Source organism: Manis javanica, chromosome 7 (genome assembly GCF_040802235.1).
Source record: "Manis javanica isolate MJ-LG chromosome 7, MJ_LKY, whole genome shotgun sequence".
NCBI lineage: Eukaryota > Metazoa > Chordata > Mammalia > Pholidota > Manidae > Manis > Manis javanica.
This window is the reverse complement of record NC_133162.1, coordinates 18818412-18832617: the sequence shown is the minus strand read 5'-3', so window position 1 is coordinate 18832617 and position 14206 is coordinate 18818412. Positions and strand designations below refer to the sequence as shown.

General features: G+C 48.0%; 1 long non-coding RNA gene across 2 annotated transcripts; it reads right to left on the bottom strand.

The window, feature by feature from the left end:
• Window positions 1-512: 512 nt before the first annotated feature.
• Window positions 513-11208, bottom strand: LOC108407832 (uncharacterized). Of its 2 annotated transcripts, XR_012133028.1 has the most exons (5): window positions 9250-11208; window positions 8484-8848; window positions 7614-8086; window positions 7168-7236; window positions 513-5489 (listed from the first exon to the last, which is right to left on the bottom strand). It is a non-coding gene; the product is annotated as an uncharacterized lncRNA (long non-coding RNA). The 2 variants fall into 2 exon arrangements; XR_001855828.3 differs by having other exon boundaries at window positions 513-8086.
• Between the last annotated feature and the right edge of the window lie 2998 nt (window positions 11209-14206).

Genomic DNA, 14206 nt, shown 5'->3' with positions numbered 1-14206 from the left:
GGATGGTTATCAACCTCGTGTAATACCATCAGAGAGGTAAATAAAAAGATTGAAGTGAAAGATTCAGTTAAAAGAATAAAAATGCATCTTCATAGCTAATGCTCTGCTATTACTGTTCAAATTTATTTCCCCGTGTGGGCTGTTTTTATTTTTTTCATAAATAGGAAGTAAATAAAAAGAATCCAACGTAAAGTTGACATGTGTTAAAAATAGGAATTAGATAAACAGGTATTTTAAATGGTAAATCCCACTTTTTTGTTATGAAGGAAGAAGATAATACATTTGCAGCTAAAAGTCTTGGGTTTCATTTCTTTTAAGAAATTTCACTTACCCAGAACTTTCATAACTTTCACTTTGTATTTTCAGATCTTTCATTTCTTAAAAATTAAATGTTTTATATTTCCCAAATGTGGAGAAAGGAAAAACTTACTGCATTAGAACAGTTTCACTATTATCAGTTGAATGTGCTTCATTCATCTTTATGGCTGAATAATATTCTATTGTATGGATATACCATCCTGTATTTATCTGTTCATGATTCATGGACATCTGTGTCATTTTCACTTTGGGGCTATTCTGAATAACGCTGCTAACAACATTTGTGTACAAGTTTTTGTGTGGTCAGATGTTTTCAATTCTTTTGGATATGTACCTAAAAGTGGAATTGCTGGGTCATATGGTAATTCTATGTTTAACATTTTAACAAACTGCCAAACTCTTTTCCAAATAAGCTGCACCATTTTACATTCCCTCCAGCAATGCATGAGGATTCCAGTTTCTCCACACCTTTTCCAGGACTTGTTATTATCTGCCTTTTTTATTAAGCCATGCTAGTGGTGTCAAGCAGTATCTCATTGAGGTTTTGATTTGCCAGTCTCTAATGTATATCTTTTTATGCACTTATTGGCCATTTGTATACATTCTCTGGAGAAATATTTATTTAAATTATTTACCCATTTTTTGAGTTTTCTTTTTATTGTTGAGTTGCGTGTGTACATATTTCTTCTACTCACACATTTACCCATGCCATCCTGTAATTTATATTTTACATGACTGAGTCCCCTATTAGACTGTGGCCATATGTGGGCAGGACCTGGGTCTGATTCCAGTCTGTGGCCTCCTCGCAGTGCAGGGCATATACAATGGGGTGTCAGCCAATGCTTCAGGACTGGCGACCCACGGTCTTCATGCATTTGTTGTGGTCTCATCCAGGGTTCTGCCTTTTCTAAGTACTGACATTTCTAGATTACCTATAAGTGGAGGCCCATGGTGGGTCTGGGATCCTCTCCTGGCAAGTAGGGGTGGGGTTCAGGGCTCTGAGTTCTGGGACACTGACACACTGCCTAGAGAGGGGTCCCACCCAACACCCAGCCTTCCCTCTGCCTGTTCTCTTTGGTGGAGGTAAGGGGGAGGAGAAATGGTTGGGTTTCTTTTATAATAATTTTTTAATTGAAATACAGTTTATATACAATATTGTATTGATTTCAGATGAACAACTTAGTGATTCATCAATTAGATGCATTATGAAATACACTCTCCATGGTAAGTGTAGTTACCATCTGTCACCATACAAAGATATTACAATATCAGAAGCTATATTCTCTGTGCTACACTTCCATCCCTGTGACGATTGTTTTATAATTTGAAGTTTGTATGTCTTCATCCCCTTCACCTATTTAATTCGTGCCTCTCCCACCACCCTAACCCCTCACCCCTGCCTCCACCACGGTAATCAGTCATCCATTCTCTGTTTTTATGAGTCTAGAGAAATGGTTGCTTCTGAGCCAGGACTGATGCAGCCTGGGTTGAATCTTAAAGTAGAAAATCTCCATCTCTGTGCCTCTTAGGTCCCAAGATCCATCCATCTTGCAGCCACATCTAGTGAGTCTGCTAACCCTACCTGACTGGTATGCCGGGGGCCTTCTGTTGGCTGCCCTGCCCTCCTCCACCTGTTCTCTCCTTTCCACTATGGCTGCAAGCTGACCTCTGTGGATTACACCAGTGGGCTCCCTTGCTCTCCAGCCTCCAGCTAGATTTAGCCAGTGGGGCCCGGCTGGAGATGGAGGGAAGGAAGGAAGGCGGAAGGTGAGCAAGTTCGGGTTTTCCCCCTCTAGGGCTGCTGCCTGTCTCCCTGTAGCTCTTGTCAGGGGAGCTTCTCCACCCAGTCCTGCGGGCTCAGGTTCTGGTAACTCTCTCTTCCCATCTGGCTCTGGCCCAGGGTGCTATCCATGAGCTGCCATCACTCTGAGGTACCGCAGCCTCCACTGTGGCTCCCTAGACCTGCTGACACGCTTGTACACGGTCCCTTTTTTACCCTCCTCAACTATCCAATTTAAATGTGTCCTGCTTCCCACTGGACCCTGGCTGATACTGCTGGGAACTGCCAAGTGCAATGACCACGAGTCAGGGTTTTGGTCTCAGACTGCCACACTTCAGCAGCATTAACGTTACTTAAGTTCCTTACTCCCTCAAGCCTCTACTTCCCATCTGTGAAATGGAGACAATACCAGGTTTTTTGTTTGCTTGTCTATTGAGGTATAATTGACATAGAACATTAAATTAGTTTCAGGTGTATGACATAATGATTCGGTATTTGCACATGTTGCAAAATGATCACCTCATTAAGTATAGTTAACATCCATCACCACACAGTTATAAATATTTTCTTGTGATGAGAACTTAAGATCTACTCTCTTAGCAACTTCCAAACACATAATATAGTATTATTAACCATAGTCACCATCCTGTACATTATATACCATGACTTATTTACTTTATAACTGGAAATTTGTAACTTTTGACCCCCTTCACCCATGTTGCCGAACCCCCACCTGCCCCCTCGGGTGATATGGGAAGGAAATGAGGTGATGGCTATGTGAGCAGTGCCTGGCACTAATAATAATGCAGATGCTATTGTTATGAGGACTGGAGCTTTGGATATTATAAGGGGAAATGAGCTACTCCTTTTCCTTGCCTCCTTCACCCCATTTCAGTTGGAGTCAACAGTTGAAGGGCAAGTGACTGAAACAGGAATAAAATAGATGTTTAATCAGCACCTGCTCCAGGCCTGAAAGAGAAGATTCTGCTCTTAGGGAGTTGACCACATAGCAGAGAAGCCAAGAGGGAGCTCCAGAGAACCAGGGGACAGGGAGGGTCTACTGACCCTAACTGCAGTCTAGGCCACTCAAGGCACTGGGGCCTAGTACTCAGTGTGGCATCAGGACTTACTCCATGTGGTTCTGGGGGCAGAGCTGGTATCAAGAAATGAATGTTCCTCTCAGCTCTGGATCCTGTGCAACTCCCATTTGATAACAAGTGAGCCTCCTTCCGGTTTGTCTCAGTGTAACAGGATGGACATGGGCATCAGAGGCTGCAGAGACCCAGGGGTGACTGCCTTTCACTGCCCACTGGTAAATCACATGGCCTCTCTGCACCTCAGCCTCTTCATCTGTATTAGGCTCATTCCGGGTAGCATTTTCAAAGGGGATAACGGCCATTCAAACTTCAAAAAAGAAGTAAGAATATAATGCAAGAAAGATAAGAGCCCTGCAAGTACACTGAAGGATCAGAGCCAGGGAGGGCCTGGACTGCAATGAGGGTTGAGGGCCGAGTAGGTCTGGCCAGGTGTCTGGGGACAGGGACTATCTCAGGGCAGGGGGCCCATGAGATCTAGGCAAGAGATCACCCTCCAGTGGATGAGGTAGAAAGACATGCTCTGGGACAGCTGAGAATGAAGCTGGAAAGACTGGTGGTGCCAACCCCCCTTTGCAGATGGGGCCCAGGCCAGGAGCAGTGGTCAGGCACAGGTGCGTGGACAGGAGTATGGACAGACGCTAGCCACAGAGTGCCGAGAGCTGCAGCAGAGTTCCACACACCCATCCATTCCTTCATTTGCTCAACAACATTCAAGGAGCATTTGCTAGTGCCTGTGACGTTCCAGGCCTATGTCACACGTCAGGGCACAGAGGGAAGGAAATCTTAGTGCTGGTCTGGAGGACATCACAAATTGAGCTGCTTTGCATGGTTAAGCCAGGTTCACCTGAAGGCCCAGGGCTCTCTCATAAGTTCTGTGACTGGAGGCAAATGACTCATTTTCTGGACCTTCCCTCTTCTGGACCTTCCCCTCATCTACGGGGATAGCTCGACTTCCTCATGGGGTTGATTGGAGGGCTAATAATGTAACATTATGATGGATAATATTTAGGATTCCCTGAGCACTAATAAATGGCATCTCTTTTATTGACATTTATTCCACACGCTTGTAACTTTAATAAGTAAATAGAAGTTTTCCTAAAGAACACTACTGTATGTGTACAAAGGAATTTGTGCTGAATTGTCTGTAATAGGCAAATACTTAAAACAGCCTAAGTGTTTGACAGTAGTGGAACGTTTAACTGTGGTATGTGCAGGCTATGACCTGCTGAACTGCAGCTGAGAAGAATGAAGAAGCTCATATGAACTGACATGGAAAGATCTCTGAGAAATAACATTAAGAGTAAAGGGCAAGTTGCAAAATAGGACAGAATGGTTCCATTTCTGTAAATCTACAAAAAAGATCTGGAAGAATTCACACAAAGTGATTTCAGCATGGCTTTCCCCTAAGGAGGGGATGTGGTTAGGGAGAGTGGCCTGAAGGGAGTTTCGCTTTATCTACATTGTTTAAACTCAAGAATCCCTGTTAATACTTCAGGTATCAAAAATGATTTGAAATGAGTGACCTTTTTTCCTACATATCTGAGCCTCATTATTTCTCTGCAGAAGGGTTTGCACTAGCAGATATTTAATGGTCTTTCCATTGCATTTTTTTTTATGATAAAATACACATAATACAGTTTACCATTTTAACCATTTCGAAGGTACAGGTCAGTGGCATTAGGTGCATTCACACCGTTGGTGCTACCATCACCACCAACCATATCCAGAACTTTTCATCATCCCAAACTGAAATTCTGTGCCCATTAAACAATAACTCCCCAATCATCCTCTCCCCCTAACCCTGGTAACCACTATTCTGCTTTCTATCTCTATGAATTTGTCTATTTCAGGTATCTCTTGTAAATGGGATCATATTTGTCTTTTTTGTTTGGCTTATTTTGCTTAGCCTAATGTCTTTAAGGTTTATCTATGTTGTAGTACCTATCAGAATTTCCATTCTTCTTAAGGCAGAATAATATTCCATTGTGTGTATATATATCACCTTGGTTATATATTCATCTGCCAGGGAACATTTGAATTGTTTCCACTTTAGCTATTGTGAACGCTATGAACATTGGTGTACAGATCTGAGTCCCTGCTTTCAGTTCTTTTGTGTACATACCTAGAAGTAGAATTGCTGGATTATATGATAATTCTATGTTGAATTTGTTGAGGAGCCTCCATACTGTTTTCCATAGGGGTTGAACCATTTTACATTCCCACTAGCAATGACACAGGGTTCCAGTTTCTCCACATCCTTGACAACACTTGTTTTCTCCTTTTGTTGATAAAAGCTACAATAAGAGATGTGAAATGGTATCTCACTGTGGTTTTGATTTGCACTTTTTAATGACTAAAGATGGTGAGCATCTCTTCATGTACTTATCGACCATTTGTCTATCTTCTTTGGAGAAATGTCTATTCAAGCCTGTTGCCCATTTTTTAATTGGGTTGTTTGTTTTGTTGTTGAGTTGTAGGGGTTCTTTATATATTCTGCATTTTAATTCTTTATCAGATACATGATCTGCAAATATTTTTTCCCATTCTGTGAGTTGCCTTTTTACTCTGTGAGAGTGCCCTATGATGCACAAGTTTTAAATTTTGATTAAGTCCAACTTACCTAAAGGAATGACTTTGGTTATTAATAATATTTACAATAAAAAAGAAGAAAAGAAATGAAGAAAGAACAGGAAGATGAGACCTGTGGAACAGAACACCGATTCTGGGTCCTAGGCCTTTGTTTCTTACCCCACATCACAGACACATCAGAAACCGCAGCCCAGGGGCACAGCACGGAGAGCGAGAGAGAGGCTGGCTGGTGGGCTCCTGTAACCCCAACTGGGGCCCTGCAGGCCTGGATGCTGGCAGTGGGCGTGTGTGAGTGGCTTGGTGCCCTGGGGTTTCCCTGAGATCTGCAGACTGGGGACAGGTGTGTGGGCTCAAAGGCAGGAAATTCCCAGCGAGGAAACCCGTGGGTGTGCCCACTGCCCCTCTCAGCCTTGTTAAGCATGGGTTAGATTCCAGGCCCCACAGCCCGTGGTTTCTAAAGAGCATCTGTCTCTCTGTCCTTTGCTCCCTGCAAATCATATCTCCCCCATCACGCCTCACCTTCCTTCCAGCTTTATGAGCTGTTTTGTTTTTCCTTTCTAATTCTAAAAATAATATGCCTCAAGCAAACTGAGCTGAGTATAAAGGGGGCAAACTAATCACAAGGTCGCCGTCCTACGGTAATAGCAGTTCCCAGTCAGGGCAATGGAAGCCTCGTGCCAGGAACTGTGCTCAGACTCCGAGGCCCCTGCTGGCCGTTCACACCGACGTGAACCAGACAGAGGCCTAAAGAAACGGGGCCTTAAGTGAAGGGCTAGTGTGAGCAGAGCAGGACTCAGCTCAGGTTTTCGGGTTCTAAAGCCCATTTCTATTTTAGCCTCTACCCTGCTACTGTTAATGTTTGGATTTACTTTTTTCTAGCCTTAAAAATAATCATCTTACAGTTCAAAACTCTTATAAATGTAGAGTCAGTGGTTATATTGGGAATGATAAGGTATGCTATTTATAACATAAAATAGTCATGTTGGGTGTTATTTAAAATTGTTTTAAAAGAATCAAGCTCCCTATAGTTGTGCTGTCTGTCTGTCTGTCTGCCTGCCTGCCTGCTCCTGCCCCAGTTCCTGCCATGCTGGGGCCACTGGGACAGTCTCCATTCTTCCCACAACTTGGCTCACAGGGCCGCTCAGCCATTTTAAAGTCTTACATATTCTCTAACTGCTAGTCATTGGATGAAGTGTCCCCACCCTACCGCCTTCCGGAAAGGGGCAAAAGTGTGAGTGTCCCTGAGGCTTCTGGGAAGTGCCCATTGGTCTCTGGTGGATCTGTATCAACCTCCAACTCCAGACAAGACCCCAGAGACACCTCAAATGCACTGGAGTCCCTTCCTATCACTGTAGACTTGTAATGGGGTTGAGGGTATCTCACCTTTAAGGCTGCAAGGCTGGAGATGAGACCATGTTTCTTTCTGGTTTCACCAATAACATATACATGAAACTACAGAGAAACAAAAGTAAAATAATTTTCATTCACAACCTGATCTAGACAGAACTGCTCATAACACATATATTTTGTGATACATATATGTGTGCATGCACATGGGGGGGGCGGGTGGAGGCAGATAGCATACCTGCTTCTTAACACACAAAGAAAGAAATTATAATACACGTACTGTTTTCTTGCTCTTTTTCCCATAACAATGTCAAGAGCATCTTCAGGCTATGTGACCTTAGACAAGTTAATCAAACTCCCTGTGCCTCAGTTTCCTCATATGTGAAATGGGGTTGCTGTGAGGATTACAGAAGTTACCATGTGCAAAGCTTAGAACTGAGCCTGGTATATAGTGGCCCTCAACAACAATCAGTTATAATTACCTGTACTATTATTTGTCATACTTAATGGCTGCAGAGAATTCCACTGTGTAAACCAATGGATTGTTTCTCAGCTGGATACTTTGCTATGTCTGGAGGGCTTGAAAGTTGTCACACTGGGGTGGAAGGTACTTTGGTATCTAGTGGGCAGAGGCCAGGGATGCTGCTGAACACCGTGCAGCACCCAGGCCAGCCCCTGACAAGAAGCCAGGAGGGCTGAGGCTGACAGCCATACTCTAGGTGATCCTTGGCTTGCTTGACGACCTCCCTTACAGGTGGAGGTGCACTTTGGAGTCTTTCTTGTTCTACACACTGCGCTGAACATGTCGATGGAGACTTAGGTGGAGGCAGAAAAGGCCGTGGTGTGCCTTGCGGAGAGTAGGATGGTGCCTGGGGAAGGTGTGCAGAGTGGTGGCACCCCAGCCAGTCCCAGGCGGTGGGTGGGAGGGGAGGTCTGAGATGAGCCTCCTGTGACCCTATTAACAATAACATAAAGCAGAGCTGGGTCACATCATTGGCGACAGAGGGACAGGACTCACCAAGAGATGTCTGACTGAGATAAGGGAAATAAAGGGCCCTTATACATTCTGCTTCTGGGTGACCTGTGGGGGTGATAAGGAATGTCTTTCCTGTCTTATCTCCAGACTATAAACTAAAACTTACAAACCTGTGAGGGGGACACTGGAAAACACTTCCTTTACTGGTAGATGAGCCTATAGTTCTCATGAAGAGTGTAAAGGGTCCCCAGACCCCAGAGGTCTGACAGGCTAGGGCAGATAAGCCACTGAATGCCAGGATTTGGGACTGTACCGTGGAGTCCCTTCCTCTGGTCTGACTGCCCCCCGGGTCCCTCCTGAAGAAGCCCAGCCTCACCTGCCCCGGGGGGCTGCACAGCATGGATGGCTCCCTCCTCTGCTGGCCTGCAACCTGCAGAGCCCCTGCTGGTCTTTGTTGCCACAGCCTCCTCGGCACCAGGCACTGGGCAGGACACTGGGACAAAAGGAACAACACAGACACAGCCCTGCCCTCACTGGGACCAACCATCCCAAGGAAACAAGTCAGTAATCCGCTGATTCTGAAAGGTGGTGGTGGTGATGGAACTCAGGGATGGCGCGCCAGAGCGTCAGGCAACTTCTTTGAGGACACGGTACCTGGGCTGCAACAGGATGATGAGAGGGTTGGCATGTGAAGATGGAAGGAACAGGGTTCTAGCAGAGGGAACAGCCAGTGCAAAGACCCTGAGGAGAAAATGAGTGGGGCTCACTTGAGGAAAAGGCAGACACATTTTAAAGCAGAAAGGGTCAACCACGGTACCTAAGCTTCTGTTTTGTAGATGTTGACAGAGGGGCCAGAGAGAGGAGCTGGTTTGTCCAAAGTTGAATAGCTAGACCCTCTCTCTGCTGGGACAATACTGTTTTCTCCTGGCAACCCCCAAGTCCCCCTTCTGCTTTGCGCCCCCACCACTGCAGGGATGATGTTGGAGGGCAGGCTGCAGTCCCAGGAGGAGCCCCACTGGCTGTGTGGGTGGTGATGCCAAGGACAGCATTGCAGCTGGGGCCCCTGGAGCCCCTTCTCCTTGTCCATCAGTGGAGCACCTCAACAATCAGCAGCTGAGACAATAAACTTGCTGGCAGCTCACCTCACAATGAGTCGCTCCACTGCACTGCTGAAACCCCAAGGCTGAGCGAGATCTGTGGGGCTGCTCTGGGCTGACATCAAGGGTCATAGCAGGCCAGCTTCTCATCCTAAGGTGCAGAAACCAAGCATGAGCTGGGAGAAGGGGTCAAAGAACTTGAGTTCTTATTGCCCAATGCCTCAGCTTCCCCATTAAACAACCAAGGAACTCAGGTCTTATTTTACGCATTCACCTGGTCCTTGGGAAAACAATTCTATTTCACTAGTTTAAAGGTGCTTATGACAATGCTGATGACTCTTACCCATGGCAAGGCAATTTAAATAAGAAAATTCCCTGAAGAGACAGGTGGAAATCCCACCAAAACCACCATAGGCTCTTAAACGTAGAAAAGGTACTCATCCATCTTCTAACGAAAAATGGAAACTAAAATAATTCTGAGACACCATGTATTACCTGTCAGTTTGGGAAAGACCAAAATGTGTTAACCCTGTTGGTGAGTGGGGGAGGATAAATGGGTACAACCTTGATGGAGGGCTAACTGGCAACGTGCTGTAGAATTCTACAGGTTTTTTGTACATTTTGATTTGGTGATTCAACTTCTAGGCATTTTCCTCCCATATAGACCCACAGGTGTACTGTTTATAATAGATGAAAACCTAAAAGTCCATTACTGTGAGACTGGCTAACTAGAATGTGGGATGAGCACATATCAGAATACTATGGAACCTTGGAAAATCACAAGGAGACCATCTATGTACTACAATGGCAGAATCTCAAGATTTGTTAAGTAAAGAATGGTGCTGGGATCCTTTCTCCGCCATCAACCATGGGGCTGGCCAGTTCTTCCTCCAAAGACCTGTCTTTGAGACCACAGCCCGCTGAGGTCCCCGTCCCCAGAGGGCTACCACCCAGCACAGCCTCCAAAGCTGGTTAGAACACTCGGTTTGCCTACAGAGTTAGGGACACTTGCAGCACCAGTGACGGGCCACAGGGATGTCGGCCCCATTTACTCCTGCTGATGGCACCTGCCAGCCCTGGGCCCCAAACCATCTGCCCTTGCTCAGGCCTTTCATCCTGCCGTGCCTGCTGCCCTGACTTGTGTCTGCAGGCCACGCTGAGCCCTTGCTCCTTCCTTCCGGAAGTAACCCCCCTGCACTCGGCTTTCCCACAGTCCTGGCTGTGTCATCTCAGGGAGCCCACTCTGGAACCAGACCTGTTCCCCAGGAACACTTGCCCTGTGCCTCACCTTCCTGGGGGTGAGTCACCTGGCCCCCAAGATGCTCGTCTGTCCCCTCCTTGCTGCATTTCACAAACCTACCTTTTCTTGAAAAGCAGGGTGATCTGGTGGTTAAGTACAAGGCTCTGGTGGGCAACTGCCTGGGCTCTAATCTTGGCCCTGGGATTTCCTAGCCTATGTGCATTTGACAGAGTCACCTACTCTCTCTCTTCTCAGGAATGGAGTTGCTAATAGCTTCCTTCTTTAAGGTCTACATAATAGCACTTGGCACAAAACATGTACCCAATAAATGTTGCTAGTATTTTATGGGCCACTGGGAAGCTAGCTGGAATCAATCCATAGCATATTGAGAAGAAATTTATTTCCTCACAGTTTCCCTCAACGGAACTCAGAAGGAAAAAGTCATTTGGCAACTCTCCGCCCAGCAACTGTGCTGGGGGGGAGCAGCCGTCTGCCATGCTGGGCTTTGTGTTTTAGGACTTGTGCCTGGAATCCAGATCAGATCCAGCAAGCACACCCTCTCCCATTGTCAGCCAGCGCTCCCCAGATGGGCAGCAGATCTTTCTCTGCTGGGGTCTTGTCTCTGCTAAGAAGGAAGGAATCAGGAAGGAGTGGGCCTGAAGCCTGGTAAGGTCCAATGCAGCTTATGTCACTGAGGGGGGCCTTTTCATTCTAGCCTTACAGCTGCCACACAGGTGAGAGGATCTGAGAGTCCAGAAACGGATGTGGGTGGGAGAGGAAGCCCCTTCCCCCGCCCTCTCCTGCTGTGGCTTCCTGATAGAGCGTATAGAGCATAGCCACCCCCTGCCCCTAGAGACTTCTGCTTCCCCCAACCCTGCCCCCTACCTGCGCCCCACCCCCCAGCCTCCCGCAGGGCCAGAGCGCAGCCCGGCCAGTTCCTGGTGTCGGACTGTCCCTGAAGCCTCGTAACTGGCCGGGTCACCCTGATTCTGCACAGGGAGCCCCTCTCGCCTGCCCCCCTCCCATTGGCCGGCCTCTCCTTTGCTCCCTCCCCTCTCCTCCTCCTGCCTCCCCTCACCCCCAACTTCCTCCCAGCCTCGCACAAAGGCACAGGCGTTTTTTCCTCCCTCTTTCAGTATTGGCTTTATTATTCTAATATCCCCCTAATTTACAACAATGCCCAGGAATGTCTGGTGCTCCAAGATGCGGGCGTTGGCGTGAAGACACGTCTTGCTGAAAGCCGCTTTCTGGGAGCCGAGGCAAAGTTGGAAGTGTCACCAGCAATTTTCCTTCTAAAAAAAAGTGGTAAACGTGATCCAGAGGCTTTGTGCTGTGAAGCAGTTTGCAGCTTTTAGCTCTGAAAAGGCGTATGGGTGGGGGAAAGAAGCCCAAGGGGGCATATTCACCCCACCCCACCCCCATGCCGGGTATTAACCAGTTGTTCACTGGGAGTTAATTGAGGTCAGTTGAGTCCTGGGATGGGAGCTCCTGCCCTTGGGTCAGGGATGAGCGCTGACTAAATGCTGGGCCTGCCCCTGGGTAGACATGCTTGGCCTGTCCACTCAGTGGGCTCACACTTGACACCCTCCTCTCACGTCACTACGGGGATCTGCCAGTCTAACGCACAGGACATGGACTCGTGTGGAGTCACACATCCAGCAGATAATTCACCTACTCACACACGCTCACGAATCATCCCTATGCCCAACAAATACACGCGAAACAGGCTCAGGAAGACAGCAGTATTCCCGCTGACATCCCCCACAACTGACAGAGCCACATGAAATTCACACACAAAACTGCGCCCACAGGCAACAGATAATTCTCCACTCACACCACTGCTCGCACTTCCACCCACAACATGCACACACAGCAGATTCAGAGGCAAAGATAACTCCCAGCCCCCACCCTCCCCACTACCCCCACCTGCCCCTCGTGGACCCACAGCTAACTGTTTACACCGAGCAGCTCCCCACCGGAGGCCTGCAGCTCACACAGAGCAGATGGACCATGTGCAGGCGCACGCAGGGCCTCCCTCCACGGCCCTCATGAGCACAAGGCCTACAGGGGTGAGAGTGCTCTGCGCTTCTGGGAATGTGGCTTCCCCCTCCTTGGAGGCAGGGGTCTTCTGACCCCTATCTTGCACCCACACTCCCACCCATCACCCCTGCCAGTCCCAGTGTGACTCCAGAAACCTCAGGAAATATGTGACCATCCCATCCTGCTCTGCCAGCATACCAGGAACCCCTTCAGTCCTGAGCAGACCTGTCACCATCGAGGGGAATCGGGTTTGGGCCTGGCTGGGAAAAAGAACCACTGACCATCAGCATATGCCTTGAGGCCACTCATTTGCCCCTCTGCGCAGAGGTCAATGGAATGGAGTGAAGCTTCTCCTCAACAAGTGGCTCTGGACCGCCGTGGCTGTCTTTGGTCCCTGGCCACTGTCCCCTTTCTCCTGAGAGCTCTAGTGTGGAGGCAGGGACGTGTTTGGCAATTCCGTGTAAAAGCTGATCCCCCACGCCCAGATCTTCCTGGCAAGAAGCCTAGGGGCAGGGCAGGGAAAGCCAGCCAGGCCAGGCCTTTCTCCAGAGCTAGGACACTGCTCAACAGATATGCTTTCTAGGGAGTGTTCAAGTGGGACCCAGGCCTGAAATGTCACCCACTGCTCACTATTCCACCAGTACAGGTCCAGCCCTTTGGGTTTTGACTTGTCTGTCACCTGCCTCCTTAGCCCTTTATCTACGTCCAGAGGTCATTACACCTATAGATTGCCTCCATCCTGTTCTTCAGGCTTAGGGAGGGTGAAACGGCAAGACAGGAGAGGCAGGAGGGAGCCAAAGAGTGAATCCTCCCTCTGCCTGGGTTTGATGAGAGTGCTGAGCATTTACGTGGGTAGCCCTGTGACTTAGAGGACAGAGCCAGGCTCTCAATCAGACCCACCCAGCTCTAGACCTTGTCTTGCTACTTGGTAGCTGTGGGACCTTGGGCAAGTATCTTTACCTCTCTGAGCCATTTTTCGATCTTTAAAATGGGGATGCTGTGGGGTGGAGAATGAATGTGAGGAGTGTATCAGTTGGTGCCTGTCATTGTTGGACCTGGTAACTGGCCCGTGCAGGAAGAGCTCAGTAGGACGCATCTGTGGTTCCAGGCATCTTCCGGCCCTAGGATGGGAAGCCGCAGCCCTTTCCTTTTCCCAGCACCTCAGGGATGCTGCATTTCCACCCAGATCCCAGGCTAGGAGTGCTGGGGGTTGGCAGTGTGGGACCCCCCTGCCTCCATTTTGTGTCTTCCATCTTGAATAACTATGTCCCCCACATAACCCTGCCTCCATTTTGTGTCTTCCATCTCGAATAAGAAGTTTCCCGCTCAAGCCACGCCCATTCCAGCAGAAACCATGCCCAGAAACCTGTGCAACAAGACCCTGACCCTCTTCAGCCAATCAACTAAGGTCACAATAAACCACCCCCCCCTTGGAAAGCCCCTAACTGTTCCAAAAGTATAAAAGCAAGAAGGGCTCTTTGTTCAGGGTCTCAGACCGAGTCCTGTGTTCTGACGGGCAACTGAGACGGTAGTTCGAACTAGCAATAAAGACCTGTTTTGCTCTTGCATCTCGCGACTGAGCCTGGTGACTGGGGACTCAAGGAAATGGGGCACAACAGGAGTATCTCAGAAGTCCAAGTCTGAGGGCAGCCCCACTGGAATCAACCAAGTAGGGCCAGGTGGAGGCAGGGCCCCGGAGCAGCACCCTGATGGAGACCAGAT